Here is a 27,741-nt window from a genome sequence, read left to right on the forward strand (position 1 = left end):
GAAAGACTGGGACTAGGTCTGCAGACCTTGATCGTTCCCCCTCCATTCCCACAGATAGGAGATTGTTGGAGTTTTGTGCTCTCAAGGACACACACACACACACACACACACGCACGCACACACACACATTTCCGTCTTCCCTTCTTGCCCTCTCCCGGTTTCCCGACCCCTCGCGGGAGGAGTTTGGGCGGAAGTAAGAGCCTGGGCCTCTGAGACGGACAGAAGGTGACTGTCGCCGTAGTTGAGTGCTGGGATTGCCCAAGATATTTTTCTTCCCCCGAATTCGGGGCCCACCATACAACCTTCTCTGGGGCCACCCTTCGGTTCTGTTTTCGCGGCTGCTCCCAGTGCAGAAGCTGGTGGGAGATAAAAATTAACGGTTGGGGAAAATGAAATTCCAAAAAGTGAAGGGGAATTTGAAGATTGGAAACTGCAGAGATCAGAGGGCTTCTTCTTCTTCTTCTTCTTTTTTTTTTTTTTTCTGGGGGAATACTGGGGAAGCGAGGAGCCTGGAGCACGGCTCTCACAGGAACACAGCTTCCTCTACAAGAACGTTGCGCTTGTATAAAGCAACTTGTTAGCCTGAGAACGAAGATGAGTTTTATGCTCACCGGCCTTCCTTCCGTACCTGTCCTATGATTTCTCTCCCCCAAAGCCCTGTAGCGTCGGTTTTGAGCTGTGTGAATCCGCAGTCGCGTTTTCTTTTAACAGTGGGTTTCCAAAAGTACAATTCGTGTATGCTTAAAATAAAGTTTTTCTCTCCTCCAGTTGTCACCCCACAAAAGAGAAACTGGCGTGAGGTCCTTTTGTTCAGGCCAAGTTGTGCGTGAAATCTTTTTGTTGTCCTTTCAAAGGGAAGGCAAAAGTTGCAGTTGATGGTAAAAAGGACAAATTTAACTCTCTGAAAGTGGAGCTGTTTTCAAGTTGCCCTGAGACACTAAACACGGGCATCGCTTTTTATTTATTACCTTCTTAAGACGATCATTTATTTGCTCTGGACAGAACCACTTTTGATTGAGGATTCAATATTGTTTAGGCATTAATACAAATACCTAGCACTTCCTCTCTCTAGGAAAATAGGAGAGTTTAAAAATTTTTGTGTAATTTCAATTGTCTCGGCTACCGTGTAATCAGAAAAAGGGCACAGAGTACTGAAAAATCAAGAGTTAGCCAGCTTTTAAACTTGAGAAATATTATTTCCGATTTCTAAAGATAAACTATTTGAAAACTAACAAAACCAATCGAGGGGTTTTAAATATTCATGCGAGTCAGGCTATCTCTTTTAAAAGAAATCACATGGTATATATTTTTTAGTTTCCGTGCATATTAGCTCGGAAAGTAATTAAATGACCGAGTGAGTCTGAGCTGATCTTTCAAGGTAACACGATCAGAAGTAATAGAGCACAGTCAGATTATTTCAGGAGCGTTTTATTTTGGAAAATCGCTTCGATGCTACTTTTTAGGAATTTTGAATTGTTTCGCTTCCAAACGTGTAAGAAAAAGCAACTCTGGCCGACCACAGGGTTCAGACGAGGCTGTTTAGTTACTGTGGGGGCCGTGGGGGCTCGAGGAGCGGGACACGGTCCCCGCGGGCCATTCGGACCCGCGCCGGGGGCCGGGCCTGGCCAGGCACAGGTGGTTTGGCCGCTTCTGGAGAGCTCGGGCGCCAAGGGCGTCCGGCTGCCCCGGCTGCGAGAGAGATGCGGCGACGCCCCTGACTCGGGAGAGACTCGGGAGACCTGTTGGCCGCGGCGAAGCGGTGCTCGCGCCGGCCGCTCCGGCGGCGCCGAGGCGGGCGTCGAGGCTGCGGGCGCGGGGTGGCGGCGCGGGAGGCTGCGAGCGGCTCCCCAGGCTGGCCGTGCCCTCGTGCGGGCTCCGCCCGCCCTCGCCAGCCCCCGCGGAGCCGGGCGGCCTCGGGCCGGAGGCGAGCCGCTTCTCGGGGAGGGGGCTGCGCGGCCCCGCGGCTCGGGAGGCGGAGGGAGCCGGCCAGGATTGATGTCTAAATCAATGCCGTTTCTAGGCGCTTCTCTCTGCTCCTCTCCATCTTCCTCAAAGGCAAATCGCCTCCCGAGGGTGATTTCCTCTCCCTTCGCAAAGTCAGCGTGAGGAGAGTGGAAAGCGCAGCCCCACGCGAGGCACTGCGGGCCAGGACGCTCTGGGATGAGCCCCCAAACGGAGCTCCGCGGCGGAGCGCCCTGCTTGTCCCCCGGCCACCCCCCGCTTACTCCCCACGCCGGGATATTCCTTCCTCGCACGGAGCCGCTCTCCCAGCCGCGGCACGGGGCGAGGCCTGTCCCCTGGTTGCCCTCCTGGCTCCCGACTGGGCCCCCAGTTTGTTGGGATCTGGTAGGGGAGACCCCTAGTCTCCGACGCCAAACCCGGCTCTGCTCAAAGCAGGCCTGGCTGCTTCTGATTTAATTATTCGCTGATGAATTAGACAGCTGCAATTGTCGTGAAAAATCAGCGGTCACTATTGATTCCTGGAGCCAGCGGGAGCGGGGAGGCCGCGGGGGTGCGGAGAAGGGAGGGGAGTGGGCCCGGCCCACGGGGGCCCTCGAGCGGGTGCCCTGGCCTGACCCCCCGGCCCCGGCCCGGGTCGCGCACGCGGCAGGGTCGGGCCACCGGGACTCGGGCTCCTCTCCTCGAGCTAGGCCCGGCGGGGGGAGGGGGGGGCGCGGGCTCGGGGTGGGGTCTGCGCTCGCCCCTTTGGGAGGAGACCTTTGGGAGGCGAAGACGCAGGGCGGGAGGTGGCGAGATGCTCCCCCGGGGTCAACCGGGCCACCCCCAGCAGGCGCCCCAGGCCTGGCGCCCGCGTTCTGGAGGCGGAAGGGCGGACCGCGGGCGCTTCCGGTCCCCGCTCTCGGGGCGCGGGTTTTGTAGGACCGCCGCCCGCTCCAGGCCCGGCCCCGCGAGGCGCACCGGCTCGCAGGGCCGCCGCGGGACGACGGGCCCGGGACGCTGGCTCCGAGCACAGGCCGTCCTCCTCGTGGGCAGGGCGCGCCGCACGCGGTCCGTAATGGTGAGTTCCCGCCGCCGGAGCAACAAGTCTGGGTGTCCTCGAGGCGGGACCCAGGAGCCCCGAGGGCAGTGCGTGCGCCTTGCTTCTCCTTCGCTCAGGATCGGGGCCAGGAATGTCGTCCTGAGGAGGAATATCTGTGCGTTCTCAGAGCAAGGAGCGGACGCGGTTGTGTGGACCGTACATGCTGAAGGAGCCATTATGGTTCTATTGACACGAAAATGTAGAGGGACTTGATACATCCAAGTAGTGTAGGAAAAGCTCCCCCCCTCCCCCGAATCTATATCAGAAAAGCACTGGAAGCCAGGGGGTAGTCTTTCGGTGTGTAGATTTTGGGTTCACCTCTTGGGTCGTCTTTACATCACAGTTTGAAATGACCACATTTTATAGGAATCACAAATTATACGGGAAATGCATAGGCCACGTGGAGCTGAAATAATGAGAGTTTCACAGTCCTCATTCCCGATGTTTCATTTTCCTCTTGGTCTCTTCTTAAAACTACTTTTAAGTGCTTACTACCTACTTTTCTTGGCGAAAGGTGTTCTTCAGACTTTATCCGGAAAGGAGTTGTGCTCAGGCTCCCTGGAGATCAGATATAGAGTCAAAACTACATTGCCTGCTTCAAAATCCACGGGGCTGAGTATAGGTCACTGAACACAAAATGGCCTTTCCTCTCTTGCTTACTGAGATTGTTTAATGGATTTTGTAATGGTATCAGACTGGAGAAACCTGGTCTCGGGGCTTTGTGTCCACATAAACCAAACACAACGCACTGTGTTAAATTCTTTGCCTTATCAATGTAAATCTGTAACAAGGGAGTGGAATTTCTTAGGGCAATTCTGAAACGTCATGTTTTGGTACACATGTTTCAAACATGGTTCCTGAGTCTAAATGTGAAAAGTCCTCAGAATTTTCCATTTAGTTGATTCTGGGCTTGAAAGATTTCTGAAAATCCTTTGACTAGTATTCTACATACATGTGCTACAAAACTATGATATTTAATTTTCAGTTTTTAGTATTAGTCCTTCCCCTCCCCTTTTAAATCAGGGGGTTTTGTGTGGAAGGAGTGAGTTATGGTTGATTTCAGCTTTCAGGGCAGTAGAGGAGGGGTGAATGGAAACATTTTAAAGAATTCACAGACCAAGTAAGGTTAAATAGCCTTATCTGATTAAAGCAAAGATTTTTTTTGTGTTATAAGGGGACCTAGTTTTTGTCTTTGCAGACACCCCTCCTTCAAAGTCCCTGAACTTTTCCACCCACTGTGTGCCCCGTGAATGTCAGCTCATATCTGAAGTTTCGGTTGCCTTTTTTTTACACCTGTTTTTTGATGCTGTTTGCAAATCTAATTTCTTTTGAATAAAATTATTTCACAGTTTTTATTTTTCGTGCTCGTACTTAGTTTTTCTCCCTAGCTCTTATTTTAAAATTCTCTTTCAAAGACTTTTACTTCATCAAATTACTTATTACTTAAATGGCATTACTCATAGTGGTAATCGACACCATGAGGTATCATGGCCGACTTTGGTAAATGACGTCTAGTCCTAGTTTAGTTAAAATAATAATAATTTTTTTTGTACTTGACTCTTGCTTCAAGAAGAATTTACCTTTGTTAAATATCGCAATTTAAATATTGGAGCATAAGTGGGGTAGCAACCAGATGCAATAATCAGAATATAGGCAAGTTCTTGAAAATTCTAAGTGTTATACAGAAAATTATGATGATGGTTAATAGATTTATTGATTTGTCCATTTAAAAAATATTTATTGAATGCCTACTATGTGCATGTTAGAGCTGTTGGTGTAAACAAGAGAAGCTGCCTTAAACCAACTGAGTATTTAGAAAAGAATTTTCATGGAAGAAACCAGGTAGCTCACAGAAGCAACAGAAATGCAAGAGGTACAAGCTTGGAAAACAAGTAAGGACCAGGGGAGAATAGGAGCTAGAGCAGGGTCAAGGTCACTCCATGCAACAGACAGCCTCTGCTGGTGCTGCTGTCTCTGTTGCTGCAGCCAAGAGTAACTTCTCTGCTATCCCTGTATTTTTACGTTGCCTCCTCAAGAACCAGCTGGATGCCTCCCTAACTATGAGAAGGTGAGAAGAAGGTCATTGCATTCTACTTACACTGCATACTGTAGGGAGTTACTTTAAAATAAGAATGATATTTGGATCAAGGGCAGTAAAAAAAAAAACCCCAGAAAACAAACAAAAAGCACCCAGAAATATTTTACCACATAGGCAACTGGGGATAGAACAATAAACAAGTTAGATATGGACCCTACCCTCATGAATCCTGTATTTTAGTGGAATATTTTATTTCATATTTTAAAATATTCATATTTATAATACTTACTATTAAATAATATAATCTTTAAAATACATTTAAAATATTTATACTTTAAAATGTTTTATACTTGCATGAATTTTTATATTCTTTGTATAAAAGAGGGGAAAAAACAGTTATTCAGATACCATCTCAAAGTAATGGGCTAACTTTCCTAATTTTCTTCTATTTTTTTTTTTTTTTAATAGAGAGCGCTGAGTGGGAGAGAGAGGGGCAGAGGGACAGAAAGAGAGAGAGAATCTTGAATGGAAGCCAAAGTAACTTTGAGAGAGCGAGAATCTTAAGCAGTCTCTGCGCTCAGTGTGGAACTTGACACGGGGTTTGACTAGGGGCTGGATCCTATGACTCTGGGCTCATGACCTAAGCTGACATTAAGAGTCGGTTGCTCAACCGAGTCATCAAGGCGCCCCTATTTTTGTTGTTGTTGTTGTCTTTTGGGTATGGTTGGATGTTGGTCAGGAGGCACAAGTCAGAAATTACTGATGTAGGAGGTGCTGTGTCAGGTCCATCACCCTCAGTCTCAAGGTCAAGAGTGTGGTAGAAACAAGCTCTGGAACTGGAGAAAGGGCCCTGTATTTCGGTCCCAGTCCTATTCTTGTCTCCTGTGTGATTGTGGTCTACGTTCTGTAGATGCTCTCTGAGGTCCTCTCCATGCTTCCAGTCTGATTTAATATAGATCCCCTTTTATCAAAATGGGGTCTTTATGGTGATTGCCTTAATTTTCTGAGGGCTTTCCTTTAGCTATTCTAAAATTAGGTATGGAGCTTACCGCCTTAAAAAGCTATTTCTGATGGGATACATTTGTAATGATTAACTTCATATTCCAAAAAGCTTTTAGGATTTTCATTTTCATAAATGAATTTTCTTTTATTTCTAATTACAAGTGATTTAGTTCAGTGAATGGGCTCGTTGCTTTCGGTTTCAGATTACATTCTGGGTCTTTCGTATCTGTAACTAATTTTCAGACCAAGAAAGGCAGAAGGAATAGAAGACAAAGTGAGAGAACAGAAACTGTCATGATTTAAAGTAATTGGGGAGTCTAGAATTGCTTCAGAGATATGTTTTACTAAATATATATTTACTACAGATTGTTGACAGGTATTGCTTTTGAAGAGAATTTTAAGCTTTATGTGGACAAAATTACTTGATGGAGCAAAATCCTTGTTTAAACCCTATTTCTTCAAGGTGGAACCATGGTGATATTTACTATATCATCAAAGCGTCCTGACTGGAAAGATGTGGGAACAGTTTCAAGGGTCATGTTTAACATTAGGTTTGTTACACAATATAAGCAAACAGTGGCAACCCTGGATATTTTGTATTCTTGGTATTCTGAAAAAAAAAAAAACTGGGTGTCAAGCAAATGAACCCATATTAAACCAGGGTCAGTTGCTTTGTACATGAGCCCTGTGTATGACCTATCTTATTTTATTTTAAGTTTTTTAGAGTAACCTCTACACCCAATGTGGGGCTTGATCTCACAACCCAGAGATCAAGAGTGTCATGCTCTGTCGACTCACTGACTGAGCCAGGCAGACACCCTTGTATGACCCATTTTAAAAATGAATAATCCCTTGGCAAACCAGTCATTTAAAAACATATGTACTTAAAATATTGATTTTTGCATTTTCGGGTTGCTGACAGTAGTGGGTGTTTGGGGTGGGGTAGGTGGAGCCAAGTTGGCAGCATGAGGAGTTATATCTATAGGAGTTTATTGATCCATAGCGGGGTAAGATTGTTTTCCTCTGCTAATTACCCCTTTCCCTATGACATTTCAAATCCTGCTCAGCCTTTAATATTGTGTTTGTAAACTTTCTGGGCGAGATCCTTAGCAGGAAATGGATTTTATGTTGCAACCCTAGCACATATACACATTTCAGGAATGAGAGACATCTTTTTCAATGCCCTATGGTAGTGAAACCTGTGAAATTAATTACTAAAATGTAGAGCCTGGTGTGATGGTTCTGAGATGTGCTATTTTCTTCTCTGTATAGCATTTGTTTTTCTTACTGCTCATTCCGTACCTGTCAGGTAAACCTTGGTATTATTATTTGTGTATGAAGTTTATTGCCTGTTTTAGATGTTAAGCACTTGAGGATGCCATCCAGGAGGGAAGTCTCCAGTGGCATGCCACAGGGCTCTTGATCCTATCTTGTTCAATATTTTTATTAAAGTCTTTACTGAAGGTGTCAAATTTGTAGGTGACACAAAGCTGTCAGCCGTAGCTAATATACTGAAAGGTGCAATCGAGATTCAAAGTGAAATGTAAATGTTGGAATGAAAACTAACATGATGTAATTTAACAAAGACCAGTACAAAAGCCCTTTACTGAGACTGACACATATAAATCAAGGGAGGTTCTTGGATTGTGACAGCAGTGCAGTGTGAAAAGATGGGGAGATTTATTTACTATAAATGCAAAACAATCCAAAAGTATTATGCTGCACGCGCACACACACACACACACGAAATCGTAGGATGTGTTACTAAAAACATGATATATAGCTTACAAGGAAGATAACAGGTCCCCTGCATTCTGGGCTGGAGATTTATCTAGCTCTAGCTGCCTTGCTTTATTTTACACATTGATAAGTTACAGATTAGTATGGGCTCTCAGGATGTGAGGGAAGAGGAAACTATACTTTATGTGGAAGAGTTAGGGCAAATGTTTAGCCTAGAGAAGAGGCAAATGATGTGGTATGTGATTGCCACTTCAAATATTTGCCTAGCTGTCACATGGCAGACAGGGTAGAGAAATCTTTCCTGCTCCCTACGGTAGTGTTAGGACTAAAGGGTAAAAGTGACAGAAGATCTGACTTTGATCCTAATAATTAAGGTTTTCCAAGAATGCAGGGAGTTGCCACATGAAGGAGTGAATTCTTCACCCATAGGAGTAGTTTGCAAAGGCTGAGTGACTGTCTGGCTCGAATGCTTGTTAGTAAGCATCAGCTGAATTAGGTGGCAGATTGAAATAGATGATCTCTCTGGTTGAATTCAAGAATTTGCTGAGTTGAATGTTAAAAACTTTTTCTGAAAGTGATTTTATATAGATTTAAAGAGAGAGAGTGTTACTACTATTCAAGCTTGTACATGGCACAGCATTTTCTCTTGTAAGGCACTATAAGTCCATTTACCCTTTCATGAAAAATACAACTTTGTTTCTTATCTGCATGTTTAGAATCCAAAGAAAAGCTTTGAAACCCAAAAGTGTCTTTTTAACATTCTTATTTTTTAATGTTTTTTTTTTAATGTTTATTTATTTTTGAGAGAGAGAGAGAAAGAGAGGAGGGAGGGACAGAGAGAGAGAGAGAGAGAGAGAGAGAGAGGGAAAGAGACAGAAGTTCTGAAGCAGGCTCTGGGCTGGCAGCAGAGAGCCAGATGTGGGGCTTGAATTCACGAACTGTGAGATCATGAGCTAAGCCGGAAGTCGGTCATTTAACCAGCTGGGTCACCCAAATGCCCCCTAAAAGTGCTTTGACTCTTATGTTGAAATCACCTTAACTAAAAGGATATGAGATTGTTTCAGTGTTTATTATACTCAGAATGAGCATTCATTCATATCTCTGCAGAAATATTTTGTGTTTGATTACAGGGTACTGACTCAGACCCTGCTAGTGGTTGTGTAATATACGATTTTTGCCACTAACGTCTTTCAAATATCTGAAAAATTTTCAATTCTAAATCTATCTCCAAAGAATTTGGGTAAGGGATTGTTATTATTAGCTGTCCTACAATTAGATCTTGTTTCCTCAGGGTAACTTGAATCCATTGGCCAGAAATCTACTTAAGCTATATTACTTCCCCATGCGAGCATGATTCTCAAGAACCATTATCTGATCTCTAAAACTTGTCACAGGAGGATTTTGCTCTATGAGCCAAATTTATACTATATAGTGAAACAATTAAGTTGATCTGCCATTTCCATATTTATTTTATGAAGAGGTTGGTGGCAGAAATTTTCAATGTCAGGGGTCTCCTCCCAAAGCATATTTGATATTACTTTAGTCTGGCACTGGGTGACAATATCACACTTTTCTGGTCTAGCTGGACGATATAGTAGGATCGGTTAATGGCTTTCATTTTACAAATCTTTTCTATAACTATTACTCATTCTGTAGACATTAATGGAACACCTACTCCCATCTAACCCTCGCTAGTCAACACTGTTACAAAGATGAAAGGGATCAAGATCGCAGCCTTAATATGCTCACACACTCATTCGATCCTCAAAACAAATCTGCTAGATAAGCAGGGCAGATATTGTTGCACTCATGTTAAAGATGAAAAAATGGGAGTCTCAGGGAAGTTAAATGACTTGCTTAGGGTCACACGTCTAATAAGTGCTAGAGCAGGACTTGAATGCAAGGCTTTCGTTCAGAGTCTACTTACTTTTCCACACACAATGAGAATCTGTTGTTTGTGATACAAAATGTATCTTCTCCTCACCCAACCCTTAGGCTGCTCAGAATTTGTAGCCACTTCCGGTGTTTGGAAAATGCCTTGTGAAATGAGTTTTTATGGAAGATGGGTCTCCACTTCTTACTATGAAAGCCACCATGCCAACTCTCCCTTTTGTCAGCCTGTGGCAGTTGGGACTCAGGAAAATCAACTAAGCTCAGCCAAGTAAATACACTTCTCTGGAGGGAAGACACCAAAGAGCAAAAAAAAAATGGCGACAGCCTAGAATAAGTGCAGGTGAAGCTGGTGTGGCAGTAGCAGCTTATCAATCAGGCTGGTTCTTTGGCTCTGATTCCTTGTATTTAAACTTCACTGATTTCAGACCGTTTTCTAGAGTTGGCATCCTCTTTGTTCTATTCTGTGAGCCATCTGATTTCCTTTCACTAAATTTGTCGGCAAATTTAGCCCGAGTCAGTTTCTGTTGTTTCCAAGCAAGAGCTTTGACCAGAAGAGATCCATTTTGTAGATGCGGTGATGGACATTGGTCCTATTTTGGACGTATTTTGAAAAGAGACTTGACAGGATTCATTGAGGGACTGGATATGGAATGTGAGAGAGAGGAGTCAAGGGTGACTTCATAAGTTTTGGTCTGAGTTACTGAAAGAATAAGCCTGCCATCAGTCTCAGCTCTTTATTAACTACACACCAGCCCTAAAATAGTGGACTAAACCAACGACCATTTTGTTATCTTTTAAACATTTTATTGGTTTGGGCTTTTTACAGTATAATGGCTGTGCGTTTTGAAAGGGGGAGCTTCCTGAGAGTGAACATTTCAGAACCAGAAGGGAGCTGCATGAGCTTTTATGACTGAGCCTCAGAACTCACATAGTGTCACTTCCACCGTATTCTGTGGCTAGAATTATGCACAGGCTCATCCAGGTTAAAAGAGATGGGGACAATGAGGTGTCAAAGAACTTGAAGCCATGATTTAAAACTGTCATGCCATTTACTAGGGAGTTCTAAGAAAGCTTTCTTTCTTTTTCTTAGAAGCTCCTAGGGAAAGACAGGGGGAGGAACAAGCTGAGGCGGGGAGATCATGTGTTCGAATATTGTAAGTAGAGATGTCTATTAGGTGTTCAAGAGGAGATATTTGGTAGGTTAATTGGATGAGTCAGGAGTTCAGGTAAAAAAAAATTGAGGCTAAAGTTATAAATTTAAGAGTTGTATATATAAAAATGGTTTGTCCAGTCGTGAGACTGGTTGAGAAAGATCGTCTAGAGATGTAGCTTTATAATGTTTTGAAACCAGGGAGTGTAACGCTGCCAGCTTTGTTGTTCTTGATCAAAATTGCTTTGGTCATTCAGGGTCTTTTGTGGTTCTAAATGAATTTTAGGATTATTATTATCATTATTATTATTTTTGAGAGAGAGAGAACGAGAGAGAGAGAGAGAGAGAGAGCAAGCAGGAGGGGCAGAGAGAGAGGGAGACACAAAACCTGAAGCAGGCTTCAGGCTCTGAGCTATCAGCACAGAGCCCAATGTGGGGCTTGAACCCATGAACCATGCGATCATGACCTGAGTTGAAGTCGGATGCTTAACCTACTGAGTCACCCAGGTGCCCGTTTTCTATTTCAGTAAAAAATGCCATTGGGATTTTGATGAGAATTGTGTTGAATCTGTAGATCACTTGGTAAGTATGGATGTTTAAAAAATATCAGTTCTTTCATTGCATGAACAATGTCCTTCTATTTATTTGTGACTTTTAAAATTTCTTTTGTCATTGTTTTATAATTTTCATTGTACAGTCTTTCAACTCTTCTGTTAAGCTTATTCCTAAGCATTTTACTTTTTTGATGCTCTTGCAAATGGAATTTTTTCTTAATTTCCTTTTTAGATAGGTTGTCAGTGAACAGAAACATAACTAATTTTTGTATGTTGATTTTGTATTTTGCTACTTTACTGAATTTGCTTACTCTAACAGTTTTTGTTTTCTATGTACAAAATCATATCATCTGCAAGCAGAGATAGTTTTACTTCTTTCTTTCTAATTTATATGGCTTTATTTCTTTTTCTTGCCTAATCGCTCTGGCAGGATGTCTGGTAATATGTTGAATAGGAGAAATGAGAGTGGGCATCCTTGCCTTGTTCTGGATCTCAGAGAGAAAGCTTTCAACTTTTCATTGCTGAGTATGAGCTTTTTATAAGTGGATTTTATTGTATTGAGGTAAGCTTCTTCTATACTTAATTTGTGGAGAGTTTTTATCGTGAAAGTGTATTAAATATTGTCAAATACTTTCTTTGCATCTATTGCAATGATTGTGTGGTTTTTAGCCTTCATTTTGTTAGTGTGGTGTATTACATTGATTGATTTGCATGTGTTGAACCATCCTTGAATCCCAGGGATAAATTCTACTTGGTCATGGTGTGTGATTCTTCTAATATGCTGTTATATTCAGTTTGCCAGTATTTTGTTGAGAATTTTTGCATCAATGTTTACCAGGAATATTGGCCTATAGTTTTCTTTTCTCATGCTTTTTCTGGCTGTGGTATCAATTTGAAGCTTTCCTCATAGAATTAATTTGGAAGTGTTTCTTCTAATTTTGGAAGACTTTAAGAAGGATTGGTATTAATTCTTTCTTTCTTTTAAAATTTTTTTTTAACGTTTATTTATTTTTGAGACAGAGAGAGACAGAGCATGAACAGGGGGAGGGTCAGAGAGAGAGGGAGACACAGGCTCCAGACTCTGAGCTGTCAGCACAGAGCCTGATGCGGGGCTCGAACTTGTGAACCGTGAGATCATGACCTGAGCCGAAGTAAGACACTTAACCAACTGAGCCACCCAGGCGCCCCAAATTCTTTAAATGTTTGGTAGAATTCACCCATTAAACCATCTAGTCCTGGGCTTTTCTCTGTTGGGAGGTTTTTGATTACTTTTTTTAATCTCTTCATTTGTTTTTGGTATGTTCAGATTTTCTATTTTTTCTTGATTCAGTTTTGATAGGTTGTATGTGTCTAGGAATTTCTGTATTTCCTCTAGATTGTCCAGTTTGTTGGTGTATACTTGTTCATAATAGCCACTTATGAACTTTTTTATTTCTGTGGGATCAGTTATAATGTCTCCTCTTTCATTTCTGATTTTGAGTCTTCTCTCTCTCTCTTTTTTAGTCTAGCTAAGATTTTGTTGATTTTGTTTTTATTTTCAAAATGCCAAATCATAGTTTCATCAATTAAAAAAACATTTTTCTATTCTCTGTTTCATTTATTTCTGCTCTAATATTTATTATTTCCTTCTTTCTGCTAATTTTGGGCTTAGTTTGTTCTTCTTTTTCTAGTTCCTTGAGTTGTAAATGTAGGTTTTTTATTTGAAATCTTGCTTCTTTTTCAGTATAGGTGTTTATTGCTATGAACTTCCCTTTTAGTACTGCTTTTGCTGCATCTTCTAAGTTTCGGTATGTTGTGTTTCATTTGTCTTGACATATTTTACAATTTCCTTTTTTATTTCTACCTAGCTCCAATAGTTATTTGAGTATGTTGTCTAATTTTCATGTGTTTGTGAATTTTCCTATTTTCTTTCTATTGTTGACATCTGGTTTCAGTGCATTGTGATTGGAAGAGATACTTCAAATTTCCTCCATATTTTTAAGTTTGTTAAGAGTTATTTTGTGATCTGTCATGTGCTCTATCCTAGAGAATGTTCCATATGCACATGGAAATATTTTTTTTTGGTGGTTACCATTTTATATTAAAGCAATCTGTTTTAAACTGGTAACAACTTCAGTCACATACAAAAACCCTACACTTTACCCTCTGACACATTCACACTTTATGTCATTGTTATTAGATTTTGCTTCTTTCTATATTGTGTTGAATTGAAAAATTTCTCTTGTTGTAATTATTCTTACTATATCTACCTTTTAATTCATATAACTAGGGTTAAAAATGATTTGCATGCCACCATTACAGTATTGGAATATTCTCTTTTTCTATTTATATTTACCTTTAGCATTGAAATTTTTACTTTCATATGCTTTCATGTTGTTGTTTAACATATTTTTATTCAACTTGAAGAACTCTCTTTAGCGCTTCTTGTAAGCCACATCTAGTGGAGATGAACCCCCTTAGTTTTTGTTTATCTCCTACATTCTTAAAGGACAGTTTTCCTGGGTACAATATTTTTGGTTGGCAGTTTTTTTTTTCTTTCTGTACCTTGAATACATCATCCCATTCTCTCCTGGTTTGCAAGGTTTCTGCTGAACAATCTGCCTTATGGGGTGGGGAGAGTTTCCCTTGTATGTGACAAGTTGCTTTTTTCTTGTGGCTATCAAAATTTTCTTTTTGTTTTTTTTTTGACTTTTGACAGTTTACAATATGTTGATTAACAGTTTACAGTGTTTTTGTCTTTGGCTTCAACCTATTTGGGAACTTTCGGGCTTTATTTATCTGGATGTCCTTTTCCTTCTGTAGATTTGGGAGGTTTTTAGTCATTACTTCTTTAAATAATTGTTCTGCCTCTTTCTCTATCTCTTTTGGGAATCCCATAATGAATATATTCATTCAGTGGTTTACTATAAGTACCATAGGCCTTCTTCATTCTTCTTTTCCTCCTCCCCTCCTCCTCCTCCCCCTCCTCCTCCTCCTCCTTCTTTTTCTTCTTCTTCTTCTTCTTCTTCTTCTTCTTCTTCTTCTTCTTCTTCTTCTTCTTCTTCTTCTTCTCCGTCTCCTGTTCCTCTTATGAGATCATTTCAAATAACCAGTCTGTGAGTTCACTAATCTTTCTTCTGCTTGGTTGAATCTGTTGTTGAAGTTCTCTGTTGAATTTTTCAGTTCAGTCACTGTGTACTTCAGCTCCAGGACTTCTGTTTGGTTCTTTTTTATGGTTTCTGTCTCTTTTTTCAATTTTTTCAATTTCTTATTTTGTTCATATGTTGTTTTCCATACTTTGACTATTGTTGATAGTGCTGCTATAAATATTGGGGTGCATGTGCCCCTTCAAAACATCATACCTGTATCCCTTGGATAAATACCTAGTAGTGCAATTGCTGGTTGTAGGGTAGTTTTATTTTTAATTTTTTGAGGAACCTCTATACTGTTTTCCAGAGTGGCTGCACCAGTTTGCATTCCCACCAGCAGTGCAAAAGAGATCCTCTTTCTCCGCATCCTTGCCAACATCTGTCGTTGCCTGAGTTGTTAATGTTAGCCATTCTGACAGGTGTGAGGTGGTATCTCATTGTGGTTTTGATTTGTATTTCCCTGATGAAGAGTGATGCTGAACATCTTTTCATGTGTTGGTTGGCCATCTGGATGTCTTCTTTGGAAAAGTGCCTATTCATGTCTTTTACCCATTTATTCACTGGATTATTTATTTTTCAGGTATTGAGTTTGATAAGGTCTTTATAGATTTTGGATACTAACCCTTTATCTGATATGTCGTTTGCAAATATCTTCTCCCGGCCTGTCAGTTGCCTTTACTTTTGCTGATTGTTTCCTTCACTGTGCAGAAGCTTTTTATTTTGATGAGGTCCCAGTAGTTCATGTTTGCTTTTGTTTCCCTTGCCTCTGGAGACGTGTTGAGTAAGAAATTGCTGTGGCTGAGGTCTAAGAGGTTTTTGCCTGCTTTCTCCTCTAGGATTTGATGGCTTCCTGTCTTACGTTTAGGTCTTTCAACCATGTTGAGTTTATTTTTGTGTCTGGTGTAAACAAGTGGTCCAGGTTCATTCTTCTGCATGTCACTGTCCAGTTTTCCTAGCACCATTTGCTGAAGAGACTGTCTGTATTCCATCGGATATTCTTTCCTGCTTTGTCAAAGATTAGCTGGCCATACATTTGTGGGTCCATTTCTGGATTCTCTATTCTGTTCTATTGATCCGAGTGTCTGTTTTTGTGCCAGTACCATACTGCCTTGATGATTACAGGTTTGCAATACAGTTTGAAGTCCAGGATTGTGATGCCTCCAGCTTTGGTTTTCTTTTTCAAGATTGCTTTGGCCATTCAGGGTCTTTTCTGGTTCCATACAAATTTTAGGATTGTTTGTTCTGTGTGAAGAATGCTGGTGTTATTTTAATAGGGATTGCATTGAATATGTAGATTGCTTTGGGTAGTATTGACATTTTAACAATATTCTCCCTATCCAGGAGCATGGGCTATTTTTCTAGTTTTTTTTGTGTGTCTTCTTCAATTTCTTTCATAAGCTTTCTAGAGTTTTCAGTGTATAGGTTTTTCACCTCTTTGGTTAGATTTATTCCTAGGTATTTTATGTTTTTTGGTGCAATTGTAAATGGGATCAATTCCTTGTTTTCTCTTTCTGTTGCTTCATCATTGGTGTATAGGAATGCAACCTATTTCTGTGCATTGATTTTATATACTGCAACTTTGCTGAATTCATGGATTGGTTCTAGCAGTTTTTTGGTGGAATCTTTTGGGTTTTCCATATAGAATATCATGTCATCTGTGAAGAGTGAAAGTTTGACCTCCTCCTGGCCGATTTGGATGCCTTTTATTCCTTTGTGTTGTCTGATTGCTGAGGCTAAGACTTCCAATACTATGTTGAATAACAGTGGTGTGAGTCGACATCCCTGTCTTGTTCCTGACCTTAGGGAGAAAGCTCTCATTTTTTCCCCATTGAGGATGATATTAGCGGTGGGTCTTTCATATATGGCTTTTATGATCTTGAGGTATGAACCCTCTGTCCCTACTTTCTTGAGGGTTTTTATCAAGAAAGGATGCTGTATTTTGTCAAATGCTTTTTCTGCATCTTTTGAGAGGATCATGTGGTTCTTATCCTTTCTTTTATTGCTGTAATGTATCACATTGATTGTTTTGCAGATATTGAACCAGCCCTGCATCCCAGGTATAATTCCCACTTGGTCATGGTTAATAATTTTTTTAATGTACTGTTGGATCTGGTTGGTTAGTGTCATGTTGAGGATTTTGCATCCATGCTCATCAGGGAAATTGGTCTGTAGTTCTTTGTCTGGTTTTGGAATCAAGGTAATGCTGGCTTCCTAGAAAAAGTTTGGAAGTTTTCCTTCCATTTCTGATTTTTGGAACAGCTTCAAGAGAATAGGTGTTAACTCTTCTTTAAATGCTTGGTAGATTTCCCCTGGAAAGCCATCTGGCCCTGGACTCTTGTTTTTTGGGGGAGATTTTTGGTTACTAATTTGATTTCTTTACTGGTTATGGATCTATTCAAATTTTCTATTTCTTCCTGTTTCAGTTTTGGTAGTGTATATGTTTCTAGGAATTTGTCCATTTCTTCCAGTTTGCTCATTTTATTGGCATATAATTGCTTGTAATATTCTCTTATTATTGTTTGTGTTTCTGCTTTGTTGGTTGTGATCTCTCCTCTTTCATTCTTGATTTTATTTACTTGGGTCCTTTCCTTTTTCTTTTTGATCAAACTGGCTAGGGGTTTATCAATTTTTTTAATTCTTTCAAAGAACCAGCTTCTGGTTTCATTGATCCGTTCTGCTGTTTTTTGTTTGTTTTTTTTGTTTTGTTTGTTTCAATAGCATTGGTTTCTGCTCAGTCTTTATTATTTCCTGTCTTTCTGCTGGTTTTGGGTTTTATTTGCTGTTCTTTTTCCAGTCTTTAAGGTGTAAGGTTAGGTTGTGTATCTGAGACCTTTCTTCCTTCTTTAGAAAGACCTGCATTGCTATATACTTCCCTCTTATGACTGCCTTTGTTGTGTCCCAGAGGTTTTGGGCTGTGGTGTTATCATTTTCATTTGCTTCCATGTGCTTTTTAATTTCCTCTTTAACTTCTTGGTTAGCCAATTCATTCTTTTGTAGGATGGTCTTCAGTTTCCAAGTATTTGTTATCTTTCCACATTTTTTCTTGTGGTTGATTTTGAGTTTCATAGTGTTGTGGTCTGAAGATATGCATGGTATGATCTTGATCTTTTTGTACTTGTTGAGAGATGATTTGTGTCCCAGTATGTGATCTATTCTGGAGAATGTTCCATGTGCACTGGAGAAGAATGTGTATTCTGCTGCTTTAGGATGAAATGTCCTGAATATATCTGTTAAGTCCATCCAGTCCAGTGTGTCATTCAAAACCATTGTTTCCTTGTTGATTTTCTGTTTAGATGATCTGTCTGTTCCTGTAAGTGGGGATGTTGAAGTCCCCTGCTATTATGGTATTGTTATCAGTGAGTTTCTTTGTATTTGTGATTAATTGATTTATGTATTTGGGTGTCCCACATTTGGAGCATAAATGTTTACAATTGTTAGATCTTCTTGGCAGATAGACCCCTTAATTATTAATTTCTTGTTACAGTCTTTATTTTAAAGTCTAGATTGTCTGAAATATGTATGGCTACTTTGGCTTTCTTTTGGCGACCATTAGCATGATAGATGATTCTCCATCCCCTTACTTTCAATCTGAAGGTGTCTTTAGGTCTAAAGTGGGTCTCTTGTAAATAGCATATAGATAGATCTTGTTTTCTTATCCATTATGTTACCCTGTATCTTTTGGTTGGAGCATTTAGTCCATTGACATTTAGAATGAGTATTGAAAAATATAAATTTATTGCCATTACGTTGCCTGTAGAGTTGGGGTTTCTGGTGGTGTTCTCTGGTCCTTTCTAGTCTTTGTTGCTTTTGTCTTCTTTGGGTTTTTGTTTGTTTGTTTGTTGGGTTTTTTTTCATCTTTTCTCCCCTCAGAGAGTCCCCCTTAAAATTTCTTGCAGGGTTGGTTTAGTGGTCACCAGCTCCTTTAATTTTTGTTTGTCTGGGAAACTTTTTATCTCTCCTTTTATTTTGAATGACAGCCTTGCTGGATAAAGATTTCTTAGCTGCATATTTTTCTGATTCAGCACATTGAATATATCCTGCCACTCCTTTCTGGCCTGCCAAGTTTCTGTGGATAAGTCTGCTGTGAACCTGATCTGTCTTTCCTTGTAGGTTAAGAACTTTTTTTTCCCCATGCTGCTTTCATGATTCTTTCCTTGCCTGAGTATTTTGTGAATTTGACTATGATACACCTTGTTGATGGTCGGTTTTTGTTGAATCTAATGGGAGTCCTCTGTGCTTCCTAGATTTTGGTGTCTGTGTCTTTCCCCAGGTCAGGAAAGTTTTCTGCTGTGATTTGCTCACATAACCCTTCTACCCCGTTTTCTCTTTCTGCATCTTCTGGGACCCCTGTGATTCTGATGTTGTTCCTTTTTAATGAGTCACTGAGCTCTCTAATTCTTAAAATGTGCTCTTTTGCCTTAGTTTCTCTCTTTTTTTCTGCTTCATTGTTCTCCATAAGTTTGTCCTCTATATCGCTGTTATGCTGCTATGCTTTATCCATCCTTGCTGCTGTGGCATCCATTTGAGATTGTGGCTCAGTTATAGCATTTTTAAAATTTCATCCTGACTAGCTTTTACTTCTTTTATCTCTGCAGAAAGGGATTCTAATCTATTTTCAACCCCAGCTAGTATTCTTATCATGATTCTAAATTCTTTTTCAGACATCTTGTTTGTATCTGTGTTGATTAAGTCCCTGGCTGTCATTTCTTCCTGTTCTTTATTTTGGGGTGAATTCCTTCATTTTGTCATTTTGAAGGAAGGAAAGGAATTAATAACGTAAAAAAATTAAATTTAAAAAATTAAAACAACACAAAAAAATCAAATAAAGGATGCCAGATCCTAGGTGTATTTTGGTCTGGTTGTTGAAAGGAGATTGATAGATTAGAGAAAAAAGGGAAAGATAAGAAAGGGGAAAAAAAAGAAAGAAAAAAGAAAAGAAAGAAAGATAAGAAAAGAAAAGCAAGGAAGACATTTGCAAATTTGAAAAAATGAGTACAATGAAATAGAATAAAATGAAATGATGGAAGTAAAATAGAATTTGAAAAATTTACAAATAAGTAAAAGATGTAGTAGAAAGAATAAATCAAAATATTTCTAATAAAAATGGAAAATAATTTTTTTCTCTTTCTGTATTCAAGAATAAGAAAAGAAAAGAAAAGAAAAAGAAAAAACAATTGAATAGATGGATCAGGGGACTGACTGAAATATGATTGAAATTACATTGGTTTCCCCTGGAAGTCAAACTATGAAGCATTTTATAGTTCGTAAACTAAGCAGGCGGAGAGACTTGTGGTGTTCCTCCTCAAGAGCGCGGTTGGTCCAGTTGGGCTGGGTTTAGTGTAACAGCTCCGTTCTCTACTAGATGGCGCTGCTTACCTTACTGAGGTGGGTTGTTGGGGTGTGTATGCGCATGTGCAGGAGGGGTGAAAATGGTATCACCCGGCTACCCAGTCTCTAGTATCGGGACTCTGTCCTCCCTGATCATCAGTCACGCAGCTGTCCTTTGTCTCTGGCTTCTGTCCACTCCGTGCTTTTACACTGTCCGTGACCAAGCCGTCAGAATGCCAGGCAGCACCTCCCTCATGAGTTTTATCTCAGATTCGGCTGTGTTTCCCAACCCCTCACTTCTGAGGGACTGTGGCTTTGACCCATCCTGACTCTCTGTGGGAGAGTCTCACTGAGCAATGGCCAGGTACCGCCCACCCCCAGGAATGTTCATGGGACCGTGATGCTGCTGATGCCCAGAGACTGCAGCTGGGTGCCAGCCCGCCCCAGAAAAAGTTCACACGATTGTGTAGCTGCAGCATTTCAGGGATTATGGTAAATCACAACACACATCTGGCACCAGGCTTCCCCCTTAATGTCCTTGTTCCAGCACCAGTGAATGTGGTTGTTCTCCAGGGCCCACTGGGACCTTTGCCTCTGGGGTTTCTGCGCGGTCTCTACCAAATGTCCTCCCAGCAGGGGAACTGACTCTCCTGTGTGGCCCGAGTACCCCTTGGACCTTGCTCTCCACTCCTGGGGATTTGCCCTTCCCACCAAAGTACTGCCAGGTATGGAGCTGCAGACTTTCAGACTCTGTGCTCCCCCTGTTTATAGAGTCTTGATGGAATTTAAACTCTCTCCTTTTTCCTTTCTCGCTTTTTTGTTGAGTCCCTTGCGTACTCTTCCTTTTCTCTCCAGCTGCTTTTAGGCAGGGGGTGGGGGGATGCTTTCCCGTACTCTCCCCCCATCTCCGTCCTCTCTCAGTCATCTCTCTGCAAGCAAAAGCAGCTCCCTGCCCTCTGAGGCTTCACTCTCCTCCAGTTCACCTCTCTGTTCCACATACCTGCTGAGGTCTGTGGTTCAGGTTATGCAGATTGTTGTGTTAATCCTCAAATCAGTTTTCTAGGTGTGCAAGATGGTTTGGTGTTGATCTGGCTGCATTTCAGGAATGAGAGACACACAAAAAACTTTCATGCTGTTCTGCCATCTTGGCCCCTCCCCTGTCTTTTGCCCATTTTCTAATTGGATTGTTTGTTTTATTATTGAGTTTTGAGAGTTCTTTTTATATTCTAGATATTAGCTCTTTACCAGACAGGTTGCTTGCGAATATTTTCTCTCAGTCTGTAGCTTGTCTTTTCACTTTCTTAAATAGGAACTTTCACAGAGTAAACACTAGTTTTTATGAAACCGGTGTATTAATTTTTCCTTTTATGGACATACTTTTGGTCTCAAGGCTAATAACACCTTGCTTAGCCCTACATCTATTTTCTCACATTAAAAAAATTATACTTTTATATTTAAGATTTAAGTTCATGACTCATTTTGAGTTAATTTTTGTATAAAGTGTGATTTTTATTTTATTTTAGTTTTTAAAAGTTTATTTACTTTGAAAGAAAGAGAGAGAAGAGAGAGAAAGAGTGGGAGCGTGGGGGAGGGGCAGAGAGAGAGAGGAAGAGAGAGAATCCCAAGCAGGCTCTGCACTGTCAATGCAGACCCCAATGGGGGGCTTGAACCCATCAACCATGAGATCATGACCTGAGCTGAAATCTAGAGTCCAATGCTTAACTGACTGAGCCACCCAGGCACCCCTATAAAGTGTGAATTTTAGAACAAAGTTCTTTTTCTTTTTCTTTTTTGCCTGTGAATGTTCAATTTCTTTAGCTCCATTCATTGAAAATGCTATCTTTTTTCCTTTGAATTATGTTTGTACCTTTTTCAAAAATCATTTGGGTGTAAATATATGAGTCTACTTTAGAGTTCATTCTTCTATCCCATTGATTTATGTGTCTGTCTTTCCACTAATATCACATCGTCTTGATTACTATAGCTATATAGTAAGCCTTGAAATCAAGTAGACTAGATTTTTCCCCTTTGTCTTACTTTAATAAATGTTAAACTATTTTAGTTCTTTTGCTTTTTCATATACATTTTAGGATAATCTTGTCTGTATCTACAAAAATCTTGCTGAAATTTTGATAGGAATTGTATTAAACTTATGTATAAACTCAGGAGTAATTAAAAAAATAAATTCAGGAATAATTGACGTCTTTACTACATTGAGTCTTCTAATCCATGAACATAGTATGTCATTCAATTTATATTTTATTTTATTTCTTTCATCTTGATGTGTAGTTTTATACATACCAGTTCTATTCACATTTTGTTATATTTTCCCTAAGAGTTTCATTTTGGTGGGTGATCGTAAATTATGTTGTATTTTTAGTTTTGGTATCCATGTGTTCATTGTTGTTTATAGGCATATGGTTATTTTATATGTTTATCTTGTCTCCTGAAACCTTGTTGAGCTTACTTATTAGTTCTTTTCTTTAAATGGGGGAGAGTTCTTAGGATTTTCTATGTAGACATTCATTGTCATCTGCAAATAGGGAAAATTTCATGTCTTCCTTTATGATGTATAGAAGTTTTATTTCTTTTCTTTATGGCACTGGCTAGAACATCTAGTACTGTGTCAAACAAGAATGGTGAGAATGGACATCCTGGCTTTGTCCATTTAGAGGGACACACTTAGCCTTTCATTATTTAGTATAACATTACATGTAGATGCTCTTTATCAAGTTGAGGAAGTTCCCCTATATTCCTGTTTTTATAAGAGTTTTATCATGAATGGGTGTTGAATTTTGTCAGATAATTTTCATGTATCGATTGATGTGATCATGTAATTTTTCTTCTTTTGTTTGTTAATATGGTGAATTACATTGATTTTCTAATACTGAACTTGGCTTGCATCTCTGGAATAAACATCGCATGGTCATTGTGATGCTTAGTTATATGTGTCAATATATGTGTCAACTTTACTGGACTAAGGGATGCCCAGATAGTTGACAAAACTTTATTTTCGGATGTGTCTGTGAGAGGGTTTCTAGAAGAGATCAGAATTTGAATTGGTGAAGTGAATAAAGTAGATAGTCCCCCTCAATATGTGTAAGCATCACCCAATCCATTAAGGGCCCAAATAGAAAAAAGAAGGCAGAGGAATGGTAAATACTTGTTTAAAATAAAACAAAGAAAGAGGGAAAAAGAAACATAGAACAGGTGGAACAAATAGTAAACAGATAATAAGATGGATGATACAAGTAACATCAGTAATCGCTTAGATGTAAATGGAATTAATGCTTTAGCTAAAAGACAGCCATTATGAGACTGGATAAAAACATAACCCTATTAAATGCTACTCATAGATATACCCTGAACATAAAGATAGGAAGATCGAAAGAAAAAGAATGGGGAATATATAAGTAATATTCAACAAACAAGACTTTAGGGAAGAAATATTTTAATTTAGATAAGTAAGATTTTGTGAAGACAAAAGGGCCAATTTGGTAGAAACACAAAACAATATAGGGAAACTGCAACACGTCTCTGTTGATAACTGATAGTATAGACAGATAAAAAAAAATCTGAAAGCCTATGGAAGACCTAAACAATGTGATAAAGAAACTCAACTTAATAGACATATATAGAACCCAGCATTCAATAATAAGAATTCATGTTATTTTCAAGTACACATAGAACATTTATCAAAATTAACTGTATGCTGGGACTTAAATCAGATCTCAACAGATATCAAAATTTTATTCATTCAGAGTGACTTCTCTGACCACAGAGGATCTAAGCCTGAAATCAATTATAAAGATAACTAGAGGGGTGCCTGGGTGGCTCAGTTGGTTAAGCATCTGACTCTGACTTCGGCTCAGGTCATGATCTCATGTTTCATGAGTTTGAGCCCCACTTAGGGCTCTGTGCTGACTGTGTGGAGCCTGCTTGGGATTCTCCCTCTCCCTCTCTCTCTGTTGCTCCCCCATTTGCATGCTCTCTCTCTCTTTCTCAAAAATAAACATTAAAAAATATAACTAGAAAATTCTTCAAAGTTTTGGAATTAGGCAGTGTACTTTTAAATTACCTTGGATCAAAGAACACAAAATATTTTGAATCAAATGTTAATGGAAATATGACTTAGCAAAACTTGGCAGATGCAACTAAAATTATGCTTAGAGATAAATTTATATCATTAAATGCAAATCTCAGAGAAGAAAGACTGAAAATAAGTGATGTAAACATCATCTTAAGATAGTAGAAACATAATAGAAAATTATTATGATCAAATAAAGGGGAAGGATTCAAGTAATAAAAGAAGAAACCGACAAAATAGGATTCAGATTGGGCCTTCTAGGAAATTTGCTATACCTAAATATACCTATTTGGGGCCAGGTTTACCTTTATATTTTCAAAAAGAAAAACAAGAGGTCAAGTTAGAGCACTTTGGCTTGATATAGTAGACAGACTCTGGCTTAGACATTAGCATGCCTGGGTTCTAGTCAAACTTTTGCCATGATTGAACCACATGACTTCTTCATGCCTCACTTTTATCTTTTTGTCACACAGGACTATAATACCCAACTTATTTCATAAGGCTTTAGATCTTGTTGTATTGGAATAAATCAGAAAACTAGGTGGAGACTTGAGCTTAGAACCCTGGGTTGTAGCCCTGCCTCCTTTACTGACTTTCTGATATTAAGTCACTTACTCTAAGTGTTTCTTTTTATCTATAAAATAAGGGGTTGTACTCCTTTCTAGTTTTCTGCATTAGGAAGTAAGATAAAACTGTGTCAGTTTCACAAGTGAGGTATGTAAGACAGAGAGGCTAAGTCACTTGTCTGAGGCCACATAGTTTATTGGTAGAGAGAGGACTAGAAATAGGTCTCCTGCTTTCTGAGCATTTGTCTTGCACTCTCTCTCTCTCCTCTTTGATCTATTCATTAATTTGATCAACATATAAGCATTTAAAAAAAAATTTTTTTTTTAACATTTTATTTATTTTTGAGACAGAGAGAGACAGAGCATGAACGGGGGAGGGGCAGAGAGAGAGGGAGACACAGAATCGGAAGCAGGCTCCAGGCTCCGAGCCATCAGCCCAGAGCCCGACGCGGGGCTCAAACTCACCGACCGCGAGATCGAGACCTGAGCCGAAGTCGGACGCTTAACCGACTGAGCCACCCAGGTGCCCCTAAGCATTTTTTAATTAATGCAGCACACGCTTGACAGAAAAGTGACAGTCTACATGGTATGATCTGAAGGACTGACGGTTTCTGAACTTTTTGCTGAAAAATGGCCCTTTCCTTAGCTTGCAATGGCATTTGAAATTTTCATCTCTTTTCATTTCTTTAAGTGCAACCACTGAAGACCTCGTGAAGAAAGCAGTATGCTGGAAAGACACATAAAATCCACCATCGAGACTTCAGCACTAAAGCTCCCATTGTATTGTTCCAGTACAGAGCAGCAGGTAAGGAAATGGAACAGAGCAAGGATGCTTTCAGGTACTGAACCAAAGCCGATGTGACACATGGCTGCTGTGGTGGGAATCAGCATCTTAACTTAGTCAGGTATGAGTGAGTCTTACAGTGTGATGTCAATGTAGATCACTAACGTGAAGAAATATTTTATGATAGAAATCGGGGCACCTGGGTGGCTCAGTCGGTTGAGTGTCTGACGTTGGCTCGGGTCGTGATCTCATGATTTGTGAATTTGAGCGCCGTCTTGGGTTCTGTGCGGACAGCTCAGAGCCTGGAGCCTAATTCAGATTCTGTGTCTCCCTCTCTGCCTTTTCTTGCTCACGCTCTGCCTCTCTTTCCTCTCTCTCATTCTCTCTCAAAAATAAACATTAAAAAATTATAATAGAAAGGAATTTAAAAATTTTTGCAGTATGTGATTTTCGTGTCTTGTTCAAATAATGCAACTCAGTGTCCTTGGTAGTTATTACAACTGTTTACATGATAGCAAGTGGTGACTTATGCCTGGCTCTTAGTCCTGCAGAGAGGAACCAGTGGTGAACAGTTCCTGGCGTGGCCTCTGGAGCAGTTATTTGCATGCGGGGAATTCCAAGTTTCACAAAGGAGGCTGGGTTCTGGAAATTTATGCATACTCAGAAGGCCTCACTGGGGAGTGAGATCTGAGATGGCTCTGGAAAAGAAAGCTGTTTGGCTGACTGATGCACTGGGGGTACTAACATAGATAAAGGGAAGGAGATGAAGGAAAAAAGTTTCAGGTACAGGAAAGGAATACAGGATCTGGGGCCGGTTAAAGAGGAGATTAGGGGCACCTGGGTGGCTCAGTCGGTTAAGCGTCCAGCTTCAGCTCAGGTCATGATCTGTGGTTCGCCGGTTTGAACCCCCCATCAGGTTCTGTGCTGACAGCTCGGAGCCTGGAGCCTGCTTCAGATTCTGGGTCTCCTCTCTCTGCCCCTCTCTCACTCATGCTCCATCTCTCTGTCTCTGTCTCTGTCTCTCTCAAAAAAATAAACATTAAAAAAAATTTTTTTTAAACAAAGAGGAGGTTAAATGGGATGGATTGGATTGATGGAGTTTTTCCTAATCATTCTGATCTGGCATTTGTTTGAGTGTTCTGTGACTTTTAGTCATTGTGTTTCCTCATAATATATATGCCAACACTGAAGTGGTTCATGACCCCGGGGGCCAAATTCATAGAATCACTTTAAGAAGACAGATAGACAGGTTTCTAACCATGAAGCTATTTGGCAACATTCAGGTCCCACTTAAGAATATTACCCGGATTTAAGATAATCCTCAGAGGATTTGGGTTCCATTAAAAATTTTGAGCACAAGATAGATGTCATCCTTGATTCCTTATTTAATAAAAATAAAGATAAATTGGTGCACACACACCAGCGCCTTGAAATCAGAGATGATTAGAAATAACTTGATTGGAAATACATTCAGACAGATAGAAATGCATTTCAAATCATTGGGTGGCGTTTCAGGTGGTTTGGGGAAATGTAGTTTCCCCTCGTCTTTTACAGTCTGATACAAACAAAACAAAACAAAACCCTCCCTTAAACAGAGTCTTTACGAAGTTTTTGTGCTTGCTGTGTTCACAGGGTGCCAGGCATGGTTTTGCTCACTGGTTATGGTCTTGCAGGTCAGGGGAAAGATGCTAAGCACCAGTTGACAAACACTGTGCCAGTTGTTCTGAAGTTAAAGGAAGGAGAAGGACCCCATTTTTGTTAAGGAAATGAGGCTAAACCTCTGAGAAGATGTAAAATAGTACCTATTAGATATATTAGGTTGTAATCAAACTGCCGGCATTTTGGCAGCGTGTTACAGTTTCAGAATAGTTTTGCAAAGCATCTCTCTCTTCGTTTGATACCAGGTGTATAGGAAGTGTGTACTGTGTTCCAGACATCATAAAATATTGGAGTAAATGACTTCCATAGGTTATTTGAGACCTTATCGACTGAGTCTTCTTAACCCTTTCTCATGTGAACTTTCTGACATTAAACGTTTTTATTTATTAAAAAAGTTTTTTTAAACATTTATTTATTTTTGAGAAACAGAGCAAGACAGAGCATGAATGTGGGAGGCACAGAGAGAGGGGGTACACAGAATCCAAAGCAGGCTCCAGGCTCCGAGCTGTCAGCACAGAGCCTGATGCAGGGCTTAAACTCACGGACCATGAGATCGTGACCTGAGCCAAAGTCGAACGCCTAACCGACTGAGCCACCCAGGAGCCCCTGACATTAAATGTTTTTAATGTACTATCTTTTAACCCATTCTATTTTGATCTCTGTTTATATCTGCAGTCGAACATTTTGTGTTGGAAGAAGCAGGATAATTTGCAACAGTTTTTTTTTTAATTTTTAAATTTTATTTATTTTGTGTGTGAGAGAGAGAGAGAGA

The 27,741-nt window shown here is 40.2% G+C and overlaps 1 long non-coding RNA gene across 1 annotated transcript in view; it reads left to right on the forward strand.

The window, feature by feature from the left end:
* Nucleotides 1-2,812: 2,812 nt before the first annotated feature.
* The window catches only part of LOC131490036 (uncharacterized), a 259,157-nt gene continuing 234,228 nt past the window's right edge, over nucleotides 2,813-27,741 (forward strand). Inside the window, exons 1-2 of the long non-coding RNA XR_009250915.1 lie at nucleotides 2,813-3,019; nucleotides 25,218-25,331. This is a non-coding gene — a long non-coding RNA (uncharacterized LOC131490036). The remainder of the gene's footprint in view (nucleotides 3,020-25,217; nucleotides 25,332-27,741) is intronic.

This window comes from Neofelis nebulosa, chromosome 11, assembly GCF_028018385.1.
Source record: "Neofelis nebulosa isolate mNeoNeb1 chromosome 11, mNeoNeb1.pri, whole genome shotgun sequence".
Taxonomy (NCBI): Eukaryota; Metazoa; Chordata; class Mammalia; order Carnivora; family Felidae; genus Neofelis; species Neofelis nebulosa.